At 39.8% G+C, this 17,520-nt stretch overlaps 1 protein-coding gene across 8 annotated transcripts in view; it reads left to right on the top strand.

Annotated features, from left to right (window-relative positions):
• Positions 1-1,063: 1,063 nt before the first annotated feature.
• PIK3CA (phosphatidylinositol-4,5-bisphosphate 3-kinase catalytic subunit alpha) overlaps positions 1,064-17,520 on the top strand; it is a 44,615-nt gene continuing 28,158 nt past the window's right edge. Inside the window, exons 1-3 of one of the 8 annotated variants that reach the window (XM_080624175.1) lie at positions 1,067-1,488; positions 9,978-10,077; positions 10,370-10,717. The gene's annotated coding sequence lies outside the window, so the exon portion shown is untranslated. The other 7 variants (XM_080624180.1, XR_013957465.1, XM_080624179.1 and 4 more) reach the window with 7 other exon arrangements.

The raw sequence follows: 17,520 nt of genomic DNA, 5'->3' as shown, positions 1-17,520 counted from the left end.
TCCCCTCAGCCACCGAGTGTTGGCCTCGCCCTCCCAGCTTGGCGGCCCTGCCTCAAAGCACAACAGCATCTGCTGATTTTCCCCCATTGCATTGGAACAGGAGAGCACCGAGAAGTCTCTGCAAGCTGAAACCATCATCAAGACTTCCCGGTAGCAATCAGCCAACCCACCCGGGAACCCATTAGTTAGCCACACGCACTAATTTTTGGGAGATCTTAGAAAAATTCCAATTTATCGGATACATCACTACAGGTGGGAATCACAAACCGGGGCAGCCTCCAGCAAGAGCAGCAAACGGGCGTTTCACAGCAGATGTGTTAACGGGTGACACCGCTGCCGCACGCTCATTGGAGTGCGCTTTGCTGTCACCGGCGAGGCTGGTGCTCCATCATCAGTCATCTGCAGCAGCTCAGACTGGCCACGGCGGCGAGTCGAGTCTGTGCTGGCCCCGGGCAACACTTCAAGAAAGAGAATTCTGCTGCGGTGATAAATACCCCTTGGAAAAGCATGCCTCAACGCCAGCCCCACTTGTTGCGCCTAATATTGGCTCCCCCCGAGCCCAGCCGTCTCCGCATCCTGAACCCCCAGCCAGCACGGGCCGACGCTTTAAACGCCGCCTCACTCTGCTTTCCCACGGTTGAGGGTACTCGCCTGGCGGCCACTTTTCATAAACAGGATGCCAGAACCGCTTACGGTGACTGCATCCCGGTAGCGGCTCAGGTTTTAAGGAAAACTAGGCGTTGCTGGCGATCGCCTGGGAACAGGGACCGGGTGCACCGGAGTCGGTCAAACCCGTCCTTAATCCTTCTCTGTAGTACAGCGTAACCGCCAGGAGGCGCTTTAAATAAGCTTGCGGCAGTAAGTGGGACAGGCGCCCATTCGGGGTAGGACAAGCCCGCCGTTCTGAACGCTGGCTTCTAGCCAGGCCACCTGCGGGGCCCCGGTGCCATAACCGTTCGCACGGGCAGCTGCTGCCTGTGCCTGCGCAGGCCCCGCCTCCCCGCTAGGTGGCGCAGCAGGACACCACGCCTGCAGCTCTGCACGAGCAGCCCCGGGGCGGGGGGCTGGATGGGGCGGGGCGCAGCCTCACCGCGCGGTGTCGTGACATCACCCTGAGTCCCCCTCCGGCGCTCAATACGCGACCCTAGCCTCTACCCCTCCTCAGCCGCGCACGCGCGTTGCTTCCACTTCCTCCCGACGCTCTGCTGTTGCACTTCCGGCGGGAGGTGCCATCCCCATCCGGGGTCAGGGCCCCGCTCTCTTCCTGTTATTGCCCGTGCGGGAGGCGGCTCTTTGGGATTGGGGTGGTGGTTGTTGGTGTTGTTACTGTTTGTGATCGCAGGCACGGTTGCCAAGCTTAGGGGGTGCAGTGGCGGCTGCAGCGTGGCTCTGGTGTTGTGAGTGCTGCGGAGTGCTGCCCGGCCCAGCCCTGCCCAGTGGGGCGGTGGCTGCGGGCCGGCTCGGAGGCGGAGAAGCCGTGCTTGTGAGGTGAGTGAGGCGAGGGTCGGGGCCGCCTGGCTCTTCTGCAGCACGACAGTGTTCTCTGGGGCGTCCCGGGTGGCTGACCGGGCTGCCCAGCAATCTGGCTGGGTGGCGGCGGAGGGAAGCGCCGTTTTTCATTTACTGTGGGGAGTCTCGCTCGTCTTCGGCAGCTGGAGAGGCAAGCGCGACCCTCGGGTGGCTGGGGCGAGCGGTGGGGCTTTCCTCAGCTGGCACTCGTTCGCCACATCACGGTTTATGGGTCTCCACTTCTAGAGCCATAACTTGAGAGAGGAAAAACCTGTGGCTTGTCGTTCTCGAGTGCGGCTCCCTCCACCCCTGAAATGTAGCTATTTTCTGTAAATATGTTTCAACAGACCTTGTGATGGAGTGCGTTTGGGGTCACGGTTCGGCTAGTTAGTGGCACTGGAAGGAGAGGCTCTTCCCGCTCTGTGTGTGCGTTTCGACCTGCAGCCGACTTACTGTAGTAGTGTCCCATCTCTGCTACCTGTAAAAACGTCTTATTTAATACTATGCAGGGATCTGTCTTTATTGAAATTAAATATGAAACTGCTATATCTTACCTTATGTATTTTCTAGTAGGCTGAATGCTTACAAAACTTTGACCAAGCTAATACGAATTGCATGCTTATTTTTCTTTAGGGGTTTTGTTGCTGGTTTTGGTATTACTGAGGTTAAGATATTAGACTTATTGCTTCTGCTGTTGTTACTTATGTGTTTCTGTATGGTTTTTTTTCTTTCGAATTTTTACTGACTTTAAGAACATGATTGAACAGAAGTTGTTTATAAACAGTGTTTGTTCAGCGCAAGCATAAGGAAAATATATGTTTAAAAGTGGGCAGTATGGACTATAAATCTTTGTAATTTGCAATTGAATCTGAGTTAATTCTGCAGTCATGAGCATTCTGCAGCAAACTTGTAAAGGAGTAGAAAACTGAGGTCTGAATTGGGATTTTGTAGTACTTAATAGAGGAAGTCTGGACTCTGTTCTGTCAGTTACCTGTACCCTTACATCCCTCCTTTGAGCTATAGTAGGCTTTGGAATTCATCACATTGGATAAAATTAGAACTTTCCCATCATAATTTGAATCATTCCTTGATTTATTCCACATCACAATTAATTTATAGAGCTCTTCTCATACTTGTTGCTTCAGTTGCTTCCATGCTGCAATTCTATAATGCAGTGTAATAATCAAAGTCCAGCTCTTGTTGTACCTAAGTATTGTTAGTTCCTAGTAATATTTCAGTACTTGGGTTGACAGACTTTAATGGTTTGTCTGCTGTGGGAAACTGGATAAGCTGTCCTGAAATAAATCTCCATGTGAACCTAAAGTTTCACAGTAAATAACTTTATTCTCAAAAAATAACATTGTCAAACTTTTCCATAGTGGTTTCCATTTGGAAGCATATTTTGGCCAATGTAATCATGTAGGCAAACAAAGCATTAGCCAAGCTCATAGTGCTTACAGAGGAATTTACGAAACCACACAATTCCTTATGTGATCCATGAAATATTCTGCTTTTTCATTAAGACAATAAATACAGCGATTTCAGAGCTGCAGTCGAAATTTGATTAGAGCAGATACCCTGCATTTCGTGGGTGTTAACTTGATGCCCTTCTTAGCAATCTGGAAACAGTTTTGTGTTGTTTTCCAAAGCATGCTAAGCCTAACGTACAAGTCCATACCTTCAGTTGTTCAGCTGCTTCAGATTTTTGTTGTGTTGGGCCAAATTTGTTTTGCTGCTTGTTGCAACTTACTTGCATGAATAATAACACTGCTGTGTGTTTTGGTTTTTTCTGGACTATTCTTTGGGAAAGGTGGTGTAGTTGTGCTGTTTACAAAGCAATTGTGCTTTATTGGAAGTCATAAAGCAGTTCAATACTTAGTTAACTGTTTCTCTGACCATCAGGTCATTCCTGCTTTCTGGAAGCAAATGAAGGATACCTCTTTATTGGCTAAATCACTTTTTAAAAGTTGCTTCAGAATAGGAATTCCGACAACAAGCAGAGGGTTCACAATTTATCATCATGCTGTCTCACAAGACTAAGTATATTGTAAGAGGTTTCCAATTATTGGAAGAAAAATCACACCTTTAAAAGATGTTATTGCATAAAGAATGACATAAAGTGCTCACAGTAGCTCCTCAGATTCAAATGCTAATTGTGCTTTTTAATGGCTTGGTCATATGTAATACAACTTTGAGAAGGCTTGATTATCATAATAGTTTTAACTCTGCAAGAAATTCAAGTTACCTATGAATGGATGGACAAGAAGCCTAAGGCTGATATTTGATCTGCAAAACAATATTTTCTTAAAAATTTTGTACACAGCAGGTCAATCCATTATGTAGTCTCCAGGACTTCTGGTACAGATTCTCTGGGAAGCAGGAAAACACAGGTATCTGAATACCTTGCAGGTATCAGTTGCTTCCAAATAAAAAAATGGTTGCTATTGCTTTTCTTGCCTGTTTTGGGGGGATGATACATTAATTCCACATCATGCAAGAAATACTAGATCTTGTAGATGGTTATCGTACATGGGTTTGCTTTGCCTTTTTGAGTACGTTAATGAAGACAAAGATTGTAGTTAATAGGAAACTTAAAAAATGTTGTATTTGGGCTAGGAGAGGCTAAGGGAATTTTTAACATTGATACTAATGAGGAAACTGATTCTTATGATTTATAATTGGAGTGGGAATAATACTGCAAAACTAGGCTTTCCAGTTTAGTTATAGAAAACCATTATAAAGTTTTGTCTTATTACAGTTTTGTGATTACTGAAAACTGTGTGGGATTTGATAAATTTCCCAGTTGAAGAAAAATGGGCCATGTGCGCATTTGCTTGTGTGTGTGATTGAGTTGAAGGGGCATCATTAGAGAAAGAAGAGTTTGTACTTTGGCTAACTGAAGAAATGGACTTGTGGCTTGGAGTGTAAGCTACGGTAGAGTTTATTGTTGGTTTGTTTTGTTTGGGGTTTTTGCAGCTTTTTATGCATTGCATTCCTTGCTTGTGTGAGCTTTGTCTCATCCTTTTAAACAGCCAGACATCAGCTGCTCCAAGTGATGATGTCTGTCTGAAATTGTAGCTATGGCTAGAAGAGGCCAAAAAGATATTTATGCTAAAACTGGATGGAAAATCTCATTTGCTGCTATAGTATTAACTGAAAAAAAAAAAAAATACAAACCACGAAACAAACAAAACAAAAAATCCCACACACACCAAAATGGCAAACCAACAAAAAACCCCAAACCCAAAGTGTGCCCCTCCCCCCCCAAACAAACAAAAAAATTGAGCACAAAACCAAGCCCAACTGAGGGATAGAGGGGATTAAACTGTTTTAAAAAAGCTAAGAAAAAAGAAAGGGGGGGTGAGGGGTGGGAAATGACCCTTTTATAGATCATGTAATGTGACTTGTGGGCAAATGGGAGTGCAGCAGTACAGGTTTTGTAATTCTGGATCTGGCTTCACAGTCTAAGCAGTAGTTAATGTCTTTGCAACCATTGTGTTTTATTTTATATAGCATGCTTTTACACTTCAGTTCTAGAAAATGTGGTTTTTTAGTTAATTCTGGATGCAGGTTTTTCGAAAGGCAGTTTAAGAAGCTTGTGTATTTCAAATAAGGAATGTGAGGGACAGTGGACACCATCACTTGTTTGAGAGTTCCCTTTTCTTAAAGCCTGTGAAACGGAATAAAAGCACTTAGTCAATTATGCCTGCTAAGTACACTTGCTGGAGAAGTTTATAGTCCCTTTTTAAAAAAAAAAAAAAAAAAAAACAAAAAAAAAAAAAAAAAAAAAAAACAAAAAAAAACAAAAAAAACCACACCCAAACAGAAAAAACCTAAAACAATGAAACCAAACCTGTGCTCAGATACCTCCAGAAATATAAAAACAAAATTCAAAGAAACCAGCTTACCTTTGTGAAATTGAAGGGGAGGGAATGGTGAGCCTTTCATGTCCTTGGCATGTTGCTGACTTGCAGCAATAGAAGTAAATGACTGCTTCAGTCTAATTTAAGAATATTTGGGTCAAACGTAGAACTTAAGATTCATCAGTCTCTTGCTTCGTGTGCCATTGCTTTTTCCAGTAGAAGATTAGATATACCTTGATGATTGTGTTCTGTTGTTTGAGTTTTTTGTCTACCCATTAACACACTTCCTTAAATTAACTTATGTAGGGAAATTTTGGTAGTTTTGCTTACAGCTTCTGATTGTAGAAATGCTTGTAAATGTAGCTTTTGAGGATTGTGAACTACAAAGCATATTTGCTGAATACAGGAGACTTACTGAATTGACTAAGACTTACTGTAAAGTTCCCTGGAATTTTGAGGCAGCTGAGTCACACTATTGGCTGTACATTATGACCCTCTTTGGCAAAGGAACATAAAGAAGAAGCAAAACTGGAAGATTGTCTCCAAGATTGTACATGTCAAACTTATCTGTCATTGAGACTTAACTGTTTTTGTTATTTCCATTCTAATTAGTCAGTCTTTTACCAATCCTTAATGTGGCAGTTAATGGTGATGAATGACTCTTGCCCAATTTGTTCTAAGACTGTTCCTGACTTAACTCTTGCTGTTAACTTGGGTTATGGTCTTTCCAGAAGCATAGATTTTTCCGCTGAGATTGATTTTTATTGTATCTTAAACTATGAGCTCCTTAGCTGTGGATCCTTGCAGAGGACACTAAATCTGTTCAGCAAAAAATTACCCCTTGTTGCAACCATATTCCTTTTAGCTATTAGTAGTCACCAAAGAAATAAGTTCTTGAACATCCTCAGAATGCAAGAAGCCTTGTACATTACTGAAAAGAAAATACTCAGCATTCAGCATTTCATCTGAGACTTATCAACCATAAGAAATACTTGGCTGTTCTGCAATATCAGTCGACTAGAACAAAATTTTCTGTACCTTGAGACTTTGACATCTGACTTGCTAGAAAAGTGATGAGACTGATCTCTGCAAAGATGTAGGCAAACTGAACACTGAACACTTGAAAAGGCAACCACAAAGAAAGAATGGTCAGAGTAAAGGCTGGCTTACCAAGCAAGTAGAGTGGAGATTTTGTTCTCAGACTCAACAAATATACTTAGTGTGATGAGGTATGTTATGATCCAGCTTTGCTGCTTGTGCCGTTAAGTTGCTTTTCATTAAGGCTGGAAAACACTAACATGACTCTTGACTACAGGCATAGTTTGAAAGATTAAAGTTAATAGTGCTAACATAAGGAGAAGTTTCTAAATAAAGCTAGCTCCCTTTGGGAAAAAGGAAGTAAAAACTTCCATTCCAAATACTCTAAAATATGCTTCTTGTGGTCATTAAGCTGCTTATATTTTAAAGCATACTACTTTTTCTTCATTGTTCCCAGCTGTTAACAGAATAATCAGCAAATGTTGTAGCTGGATTTTGAAAGTGATACTATCAAATTGTTTTTCTGCCTTCTGAAAAGTTTATATGGCTATTGAACAATGAGTTCCGCTTATCAGTTTATCAGGGTAGTCTCCACTGGTGGGAGAAAAGCAACTAATATAGTGTATTTTATCATCTTGCAATTTCATGCTGTTGCCTCTGAAATCTCCTTCAGTTCTGATGTTAAGTGCTGTAGAAGAGCACTTGTCCCAAGAAAAGAGCTAATGTTTAAAGAACATCCAGATATCTTGAATAATCTTGATTGTGGTGTATAATTGAGGATGTGTCCAAATAAGGTGCCTGTGAGTGCCAGTTTAAGTCTAGCAAGTTTGTTACAAAAAATTATTTACAATTAATTATGTTTGTTTTGGTGTAAAATAGTAATATGTGAAATTCAAATGCTGTCATTGCAGATGACAAACATAATCAGTTATGTGAATTTTTATAAGTGATAGCTAGCTAAAAGAAAGCACTTAAGGTTTACCCTCTCAATTAAAATGTTAAAGTTTAACTGGTTTTCTCATGTTTACCAAGGTTGTGATCAGTAAAATTCTAATAACTTGTCTTCCTCTTCAACTGTCTCTGAAATGGAGGATAGAGCCCTGATGTTGTTATCACTACTTAGCAGCACTCCCTTGATCTTAGATACCTCCGACTTGGAATGGTTTGACGTGTGGGTAAAGATGGCATAACTACTGCCAAGAGATAAAGGATGAAAGTGGAAGCCAATGAGCAACAAACAGCAGAGATGATGCATAAAGAAAAGGGTAGCAAAACCTACTCCTGCCTGCGGAAACTCTGTAAATGTGTTGTCAAATTACTTTGCAATCCAGCTCTTCAACTTCTCTTTAATCATCTCATTTCCAAGCCTTTCATTGTACATCAGCAGATAGGATAGCACCACCAGTAACTTCAAGGCAATACGAGAAGTAACCATTATTGTAGCTTCTGATCTCTTTCTGTCCTTGTATATGGGCAGGTTATTTAAACAACAAAAAGGTGATTTGCAGTATAGTCACCCTGCCCTAACTGGTGGGGTTTATGAGTTTAAATTAAATCCAAACACTTAAGCTTTTGTGGTCTTCTGTTCTGTCCCAGAACAGACTTAAAAGTGATTTCAATCTTTTGGAACATACATATGTAAAAAACATGAATGAAATGTTTCCAAAGGACTATTAAAATGGAAATGTATTAAAAATACTTCCTTGTTTGTACAGACGTATAAAGTTCTCTTAATAGCAGTGACTGACTACTGCTGGTATCTTTCTGACCTTTTTTTTAAATAAAGGTTGTCTTAACATATCCCTTTTACAGAGCTCTGATTGTAGTAGTAGGCAGCATGTGTCTCTAGTCTGAGTGTTTAATCTGGATATGAAAGTGACTTTCCAACCTGGGAAACTATTGTGGAGATGTTGCTGTTATTCGATGCTTAAATACTTACCAGCTTATGTCACTTTCTTCTTTGGAAAGTTCATGTTAATTACAAACATTACCCATTTAGGCAAATATTAGCCATTTCTTTCAGATGTAGTCAACACAAATTGCTGGTAGTCTGACCTCGTTAGAGAAACAATTTGGGTAACAGCTTGAAGTACAGGAAAAAGAGATGCGCTAACAACAAGCTTAATGTCTGCTCCGGCAGGGGGATTGGACTAGATGATCTTTTGAAGTCCCTTCCAATCTCTAGCATACTGTGATACTGTAGCCCTACACTTGAAATGGTGCTTTTGTGTTTGCACAACATAAGGTTTGCAAAGCAGATGCTTCTAACAGATATGTACTAAAATGATAAACATTTCATTAAACATGCTGAAGAATCATTTGTCACAGTTTACCATAGCTGTTTTCATACTTCAGGCAGAAGCATGCAGTACCTAATGACATACATAGTCACAGTGAATCATGTTTGTTTGCACTTCTTGAACACAAATGCAAATATGTTAGTGTCTCAGGTCATGATTATTGCTTCAGCATTCAGCTGTAAATGCAGAGAAAAGTCCTCCTCAACCAGAGTCAATAGCTAGAACAAGAATAAACCTACATACCTTAAGGTTTCAGAGGAATTTTGTGGGTTTTGTAACATTTATGCTTGCTTTTGTAACAGCTAGGTATGCTTACAAAATCAGTAACTCAATCAACAGTGTTGTTTCACATAGAAGGCTGAGTTTCTGATGGCTTAGGAGCAATACAGCTGAGTGATCTGGGACCTTTAGGGTGATGCAGCCTGATGGGAGCATGTAGTGGTGCTAAATGTTTTGCAGGTGAGTAGTATCCCACTGTGCTGCTCTGATAACTTGGTGTGCAAGGTAGGCAGGATGGGGGAAGATAAAAGTCTTGATATTTTATGGAAAACTGTTGGTGCTTAACTTTCAGCAGGTTATCATCTACTGCTAAATGAATATTTAGTTAATCACTATTGACTATCACAAAACAAGTCTGCTAGAAAGTGGTACTTCATTATTTCTGACTGACTCTTGAAAAGCCATGGTGTTTTCTTGTTGCAATTACAGCTCATGTAGAAGTAGGACTTGTTTGCCTGCTATCTTATTCCATGTGTCTTTGCATAGAAAAAGTTGCTGAGAACATTAACTTCACCTCTTTATAAGGCAAGAGTGTTTAGCTGCCAGATTGAAATTTTTCATTATGGTGACCGTGCCTTTGTGTTAACTCCACCACAAACTTCTTTCTCTCAACAAATGGTTTAAAAAGGGAGTTGGGAAAAAAAAAAATGAAACCAAAACTGCTTCCACGCTGCTTCCATGGCTTTTGCTGAGGGATGTGGTTCCTTACAAAAGCTCTATCAAAATGAAATAGAAGATAATGATTTTTGCTAATGGAATTCAGTATGTCTATGCAGACTAAACCTGTACATCTATTCTATTTGGCTACAGAAGTCGGTTAAGGTAGAATAAACGGAAAGCTAATTCATATTGAGATCATGGAATAGGAACTTCTGTCTTCCAGTTCACTGTTTTAAACTTAATATTAAAAATCTGCAAAACTGTAGAAGTACTGCTATCCACTGCCACTGAAACTTCTTTTATTTTTACACACATTAAATGCTTTCAGGGTCTGGAGTAATTTGGTACTGAAGAAACCTTTTGTTTCAATTTAAAGTTGCTGTCAGACTCATCCTAAGAAATGTTCTGTGGGAAGTACAGAGTATGCTGTAAGTCAGAGTTTGATATCTTTTACCTGCTTCGAGAAAAGGGAAGGGCTCGCAGGAGTGGGTCTTTTAAGTAAAGATGGATGTAAATTTGTAAACAGAAGTGGGCCTAATCTCAGTCATATTTTCTTAAGGAACACATTTCTCTGTGTCTTCCATCCAGAGAAGCTGATCAAGTTTATGTTATAGATTGAACCCTCTTGATACTGTTGGTTGTGGTAGAGAGGCAAGCATAGAAGTGTGAGGTCTGCAGTGCCTCCTGTATTTCATTGCAGTTCTTTCCCTGCCCTTCTAGGTATGGACAGTAGGAGAGGAAATCTCTGCTCTTTTTCAGTAGAACTGAAGATTGATCTTGCTGCAGCAGAGTTACTTCTGAAAGCCAAGGTGACATGCCTGGGGGAGATCAGCACCAGGAAAGGTCCAGTATCTATCTGAATTACAGATCTGCTACACAGCTGCTCATGTTAGATGAAGATTCAGACTAGACCAGAGTGCGGAACACCTGGATTCTCTCTGCTCAGGCTCCTTGTCTGTGTGCCAGCACTTCCTGTTTTTAAAGATCCTGTTTACTGTCTGTGTTCCAAATATCCCAGGAAGGTGGGAGGATGGGAAGAAACAAGGAAAGAAAACAGCATTATTTAAGGTGGAAATTTATTTTTATATAGTGTCAGCATTTGTTACCTATCTAATTTCATGAATGACATTCTAGGGTAATTTTTTTTTTTTTAAATATATAATCTTACACTAATTTCCAAAAGCAGAACATTTCTTCATGTGAAAATTGACACTGAAGTTCTTAGTATTTGTAGCAAGGAGCAAATATGGTTTGTGGTGTGTTTTTTACTTCACATTCTTTCTAATGTTCACATAAAAAGTGTTTGTCATCCGTATAAAATAGAGCATGTAATCAGAGGAAAACCTTACTTCTATTGGTATGGAATATTGTTCTGAATTTTGCTAAACTTTAAAGCTTTTGAAGAGCTTGAAAGAATTTTGAGTGCTGCGCAGTATGTTTCAGAGTGCACACTTATCTGTGGAGGAACAGCTGTAGCTAGAGCCAGGCAGGAGAGTAATTCTCATCCTGCTACATAGCAAACCAAGCTAATTGTTGAAATAATGAGTAAGCAGATATGTGAAGTGTAAAGAGAAAATGTGTTGGTTTTGTAATTTTGTTGTGCTTCATGACTACTACTCTTTTAGAAATAATAAAATCCTTTCATTTGAGATCAAGCTAGAAATAGAATTATGGAATGTTTTAGAACTAAAAGGAAGATTTAATTCCAGGGTTTCCTTTGTTAACAAAGAGGAAAAAAAAATCTGCCTTTAAGTGGAAGAAAATGTTCTAGGACAGGCATTCTGCTCTTGATATGTCATGAGATCCCTGGGGAAAAAGCACCATCGTAGTGGGAGTTGTAGAGGTCACTAGCAACTTGCAAATGTTTCTTTCTCGTGATCCTGTTTTCATGGTTCCCAGATAGTGAGTGAAGCTATAAACATTATGCCTGCATGGATGGGGGAGGGCAAGCAAGGGGATTTGAAAATAGGAATTTACAAAGGTCTTCTGGTTTTCTTGGATAAAAAAATAAACAAATAAATCCAGCAATAGTAAATCTTTTTAGATTGTTCAACTTGGTTTTGTTTTAGCTGTTCGATTCTGTATTCTTTTCAGCAACAGATAACATGGAATTGCCCAAGAGGTTTGATATATATATATATAGAGAGAGAGAGAGAGTGTGTTCTATTTTTCTTTTCAGAATGACCACACCATTAATCTTATTCATGGTTGTCTGAAAGTCACTACAACCAGAATCCAAGAATATTATATTTTGAAACAAACAAAAAAGTCTGCTTGAAAGATAACTTCAAAAAAAACAGCGTTGAAACATAGCCAACCCATGTTCCCATGTCTAATAAAACTGAAATTTCTTTTCACTAATTTCCACTGAGATTTAATATTCACAGGAAAGAATAATTTTGTATTTTTGCTGTACTGTAATTCTGTGGATGCTACCAGTAATGTTGTTGGGTTTTTTTGCTCTATGTAGAAGAAGACAAAGCTACTCAACACTGTTTTGCAGGGGAGAAGTGGGTAGCTACAAATAAAATAGATTGTATTTGGAATACTTGCCTGTTTCAGAAGGAAGCTAAATGCTATTAAGATGTGTTTTTGACAGTGTTAAGTCCTTCTGTTTCCATTGAGCTGCTGTTTGTGGTCAGATAAGCAATTCCATGTATCTGAGCCTTTTCTGTGAAATAATGACAGTAACATAAGAAATAAGATGACAAAACCACAATACAAGAGTCTCCTGTTTCTGTTCTAAACAAAGCAGTATTTCTGCTTTTTAAATCTGTGTGTAGTAATGTTTTGATAGAGGACAATTTCAGACCTCTTTGTATCCACTTCCTGGATTTTGGCAAAATGCCAGCTTGGCAATCAGGAAGAATAAAAGGACAGTACTGAAAATATCTAGTCTGGGGCAGTCTTACTGTCACCACACAGCAGGTTTGGACAGCAGCAAAATTAGGCAATTCTGCCCTGTTTTCTTTATGGTGAGTTTTGGAGTACATGGGTATGTCTGAAGATGAGAATAAAACATTTTGCTCTTTAGAAAGTTTCAGTGTATCTTTCATTCTGAGAAGTGTTACTCTTGTCCCAAGAATCTTTTTATCTCCTCCCTCTCCCTTTTGTTTCAGGAATTGGACAGAAGTTTAAAAAAGCTTATTTGGGGATATACCTGTGCCTGATACTATTGGTTTGATAGAGAATTAAGAAAACTATATAACCTACACAAGTGCTCAGTACATCAAAATCTATAAACACAGCTGGATTGTTTATTGAGTAGAAGGCTTTTTCTTAAGGTAATGCTAAGAGTCTAGAGTAAACTTCTACATGGAAAAGAAATCAAATCTAGACACAAACCCTCGTGAGCAGCTCTTTGGTACCAAAGATACAGCAAATTATAAAACATTGCTACATCCTGCCTATAAAAGCAATGTAATGGAATTTGTGCTGTGACTGGAGAAGGTAATAGACTTCAATTAAACTCTAATAGTTTACTGAATGACTAATTCAGTTTCAGATATGGACTGATAAAACAGAGTGTTTAGTCTATCATTTTGAATTGATTTTGAAACACTAGGTGATGTTTATAGCAATACCAAATTATTCAGCTCTCAGTCATGGGGATGCTTACCTCTTTACATAAGCAGTACCACACTTTATACACTTAACACAGCATTATAGCACAGTACACTTCTGCTTCTTGCTTCCTTCTATGCTTGCTGATGACAGACAACCTTAACAATGTCTCATAAAGTGAATAAATTTTTTCCCCCCTGGACTGGCCCACAGACTTTCACTGTGGGTCTTCACCTGCTTTATAAGCTTTATAATGCTAGATGAAGTTCCTCTCTTTGGCAAATATGTTCAGAGGTAATTGACAAAACAGGGTAAAAAGCCTTATCGGTTAAATATGGTTTTAATATATAATATATGTTGGTGATAGAGAATGTGCTGAATGCATCAGGAAGGCTGAAAAGAATGTGGATTTAATCAATGTTTTTTGAGTTTGGCCTTTCTGATCATCCTGTGGTATCACAGAATCATAGTATGTTTTGGGTTGGAACAGACCTTAAAGATCACCTAGTTCCAGCCCCCTCTTCTGTGGGCAGTGACACTTTCCACTAGACCAGGTTGTTCAAAGCCCCATCCAGCCTGGCCTTGAACACTGCCAGGAATGGGGCAGCCACAGCTTCTCTGGGCAACCTGTTCCAGGTCTCACCCTCCCAGCAAAGAATTTCTGCCTAATATCTAGTATAGATCTTCCCTCTTTTAGTTTAAATTGATTCCCCCTTGTTCTATCCTACATGCCCTTTTAAAAGGTCTCTCTACAGCTTTCTTGTTGGCCCCGTTTAGGTACTGGAAGGCTGCTCTAAGGTCTCCCCAGAGCCTTCTCTTCTGCAGGCTGAACAAGCCTAACTTGCTCAGCCTGTCTCCTTAGCAGTGATCAGCTCTCTGATCATCTTTGTGGCCTCCTCTGGACTCACTTAAGCAGGTTCATGTCACTCGTGTTGGGGGCTTCAGACCTGAATGCAGTAATCCAGTTGGGGTCTCATGAGTGGAGTAAAGGAAGAGAATCCCCTCCTTTGATCTGCTGGCTGTGCTCCTTTTGATGCAGCCCAGCATACGGTTGGCTTTCTGGGCTGTGAGCGGACATTGCCAGGTCACGTTGAGCTTCTTGTTAACCAACACCCCCAAGTAACCACATAGCTTGGTGTCATTGGCAGACTTGTGAAGGTACACTCAATCCCACTCTCTGCATTGCTGACAAAGATGTTAAACAGTGCTGGTCCCAGTACTAACCCTTGAGGCATGGCAGTTGTCACTGATGTCCACCTGGACATCAAGTAGTTGATCGCAACTCTTTGCAACCGTGTCTCACCAATCTAGAAACGTGGATGTTGCATGGGACAGTGTTAAATGCTTTGTACAAATCCAGATATCCCAAAGCTTTTGGCAGAGGAAAACAGTTTAAGGTGGTTTTGGAAGGTCAGGGATTGTATGTGTGGTGTATTATTCATTTGAAGTGTTTGCATGTACTCTTAGTGGGATTTAAATAACATTTCTCTTGAATTCTCTTACAGCCCTTTTACTGTCGAAGAACATAATTGATTCTATTTATTCCAGGCAGCCTTCCAGATTTGAAAGTGTACACAGAAACACAAGCTGCCAACTATACTTCACAACTGTTTCTGTTTACATTTTTGCTTTCCAAATCCAAACCCTGGAGGCGTGCTTACATGTGCAAGTAAAATGAATGTGCACACAGAATGACTATATGCACCATTCCGGCATGTCTGTACGCCAGTTCAAAACAAGAGCTGCTGTTTTGTTGCAGTTGCTCTAAAAAGTGTGTAGGTTTTGGACTGTTTACAAGTCTTTAAGTGAATAGTATTGAGTTGTCATTTAATGTTTGAAATACTTAAAAGCCAAGGTTGACGTTTATTTTGAAAAGATACTTGCCTGAAAGGATTTAATATATGTGTGTGTCACCTAGTCCTGCCTCTGTTGTTTTTTTTTTTGTTCACAATTATTGGTGGGGGTGGAGGAAAAAACTTGCAGTGGCTCAAACTGCCATTCTTGAAGCTGAACTAGCTCAGGACTACTGCAGTCATGCTCACTCTCCTGTGCAGACCTTGGCATTCATCTGACTCCATGGTGATCTCAGTAAGGCAGCTAAAACAGCAGAAGCTAGTCCAGAAAGGAAAAGTGAGTAGTTTTCTGCCACTTTAATCCATCAGACCCTGTAAGGAGCTGGCTCCAATGCCAGCATGATGAAGAATGAGAACACATGCCTTGGGCAGGCAGAAGATGGGTTCTTAAATCTGTCAGTTCAGAGGAACCTCAACAGGATTGTAGAACTGAACTTAAAAGACTGCTGGTATAAACTAGTCTGTGTTGTGAATATTTAATTTGATTGTGGTCCATCTATATTGTCATTGTTTGCATGTCTGGACAGAAAAGTTCTTACGACTGCATGTTCTTGTTTTGTTGTTCTGGGTTTTTTATGCTGGTATATGTCTTAACAGTAATGTGTTTCTGCCAATGCTGGTAATTAAGAAATATAAATAAGCATATGATTCAGCAGAATTAAGAGGGAGTTGTGTTCATGCTTTGCCTGATCAAAAAGATGCTATTTAATCCTCTGTGTATTTCTTTCTATCTGTAAGCTAAGGATAGTTATCGGTAATTCAGAATTCTCCCAAGTTACTCTAAATGATGTTATTTGGGTTCATTTGAAGTGTTTTGTAATTGATAAGCTTTCTAAGTTTTTCTCTTTACCTGCACCGTGAGTGTGCTTGGAACTTTCAGTTTCAGCTTGGAGCTTTCAATTTCTGCTCACTAGAACTATTAGAATAAGGAGGAAAATTAAATAGCTTCTTTAGGCTCTTGTTAAAAAAAGTCGGTTGCAAAGACCTTGTAAATATGCATGAAGTGTTGGTGAAACAGCAGTTTTCTAAACTTGCAGTGGCACTTCAGTACTCTTGTTGATGTTTTTAAAAGCCCAAAAGCCAACTATAAAGGAGGGATTAATAAAGACAAACCTATTGCTACTCAGAGTTGCTTAAGAAACAGTAGATACTTTCATTCTAATGTTTGGGGTTTTTTAAGAACCAAAATGGGCCAAAATCATGTACTGGATGTACTTGGAAAAAAATTCAGAAAATAAGCACAAAGGCATAGAAGTGCAGAAATGGGGATTTTTTTTTTGTGTGTTTTTTTTTTTTTTTTTTGTTTTTTACATATAGACAATGTTTAGACATTTATAATTTTATTTATATATACATTATATATTTTTTAAAATTGTTCAGCAAGGGCAAACATCATTCATTGTCTTTCCACAGTGAGAGTTTACAGGAAGCTGATGAAACAGAAAAGATGTGAAGCTTTTGATTTGGATTTTTTCCTCCTTTCTGTTACTACAAAAAGAAACTAAGGCAGATCAGAAGTCCTAAGAGGGTTCTTGACTGAAGAGGTGACTAAGAATGGCTTTAGTATAGTAGTCTGGTATAGCCCTGTGTTTTCAGGACACTTGTTTAATGGAGGAGGCATAATGGAGAATGGACTGTTCTTTACAGGTCTGTTGGTATTATCTTCTCATAATATACATGCTGAAGTTAATGAAATTATGGTCTAAGTGTAAGTAGTGTCCTGTTCAAGATTTACTTAATGTATAATGGTAACTTTGTGGTAACTTATTCTGCAGTGGGAGCTTAAATATATGGTATGCAGTTCAGCAGGAATGTCCTGCTTTTCTGATTGTCACTGAGCAGCAACTACTTATTTGGAAAGTGATAGAAAATATGTCACTGTGTAAATGTGTGCTCAGTTTGTACCTTGAATGTGGCGTGCAGATATGGTTGTTCCCAGTCTGCATTGCAAAAAAGGGCGTGGTAAATATGGAAGAGGTACAAAGAAGGTGACAAGGATTAACAAAAATATAGAATGGCTTTTGGGCAGAGGAGGGCTAAATAATCTGAGACTATTATGGAAAAGATGTAGTGGGGAAGACTTCATGGATTGCAATAAGATTAAGAGCAATGGATGCAAAGATAAGGAACTTGGTTTCTTTACAAGATATATGGGATATCAGGTGAAAGTAACAGGCTCCAGAATGAAGAAAAGCAAATACATTGTAACATGGAATGTTAGTCACTTTTGTCACAGGATGCCAACAGTTTGTGTGTAAAAACTTCCTGATCAAACTCAGTAATTCCTAATGCATTTCTTTCACAAATACATACGTATTGTCTCTGGTTAAGGAAATGTTAAGAACAGGTAGTGATTAGGAGAGTTTACTGATGAAGTATCACTGCGTTCCTGCCTAGTTCTTCTGCTCATTGTTTGGCATCTGCTCTTGGTTGCTGGTCTGTAAGACCTCTCTG

Source organism: Psittacula echo, assembly GCF_963264785.1.
Source record: "Psittacula echo genome assembly, chromosome: 7".
Classification (NCBI taxonomy): domain Eukaryota; kingdom Metazoa; phylum Chordata; class Aves; order Psittaciformes; family Psittacidae; genus Psittacula; species Psittacula echo.
This window is presented reverse-complemented; position numbering and strand designations above follow the sequence as displayed.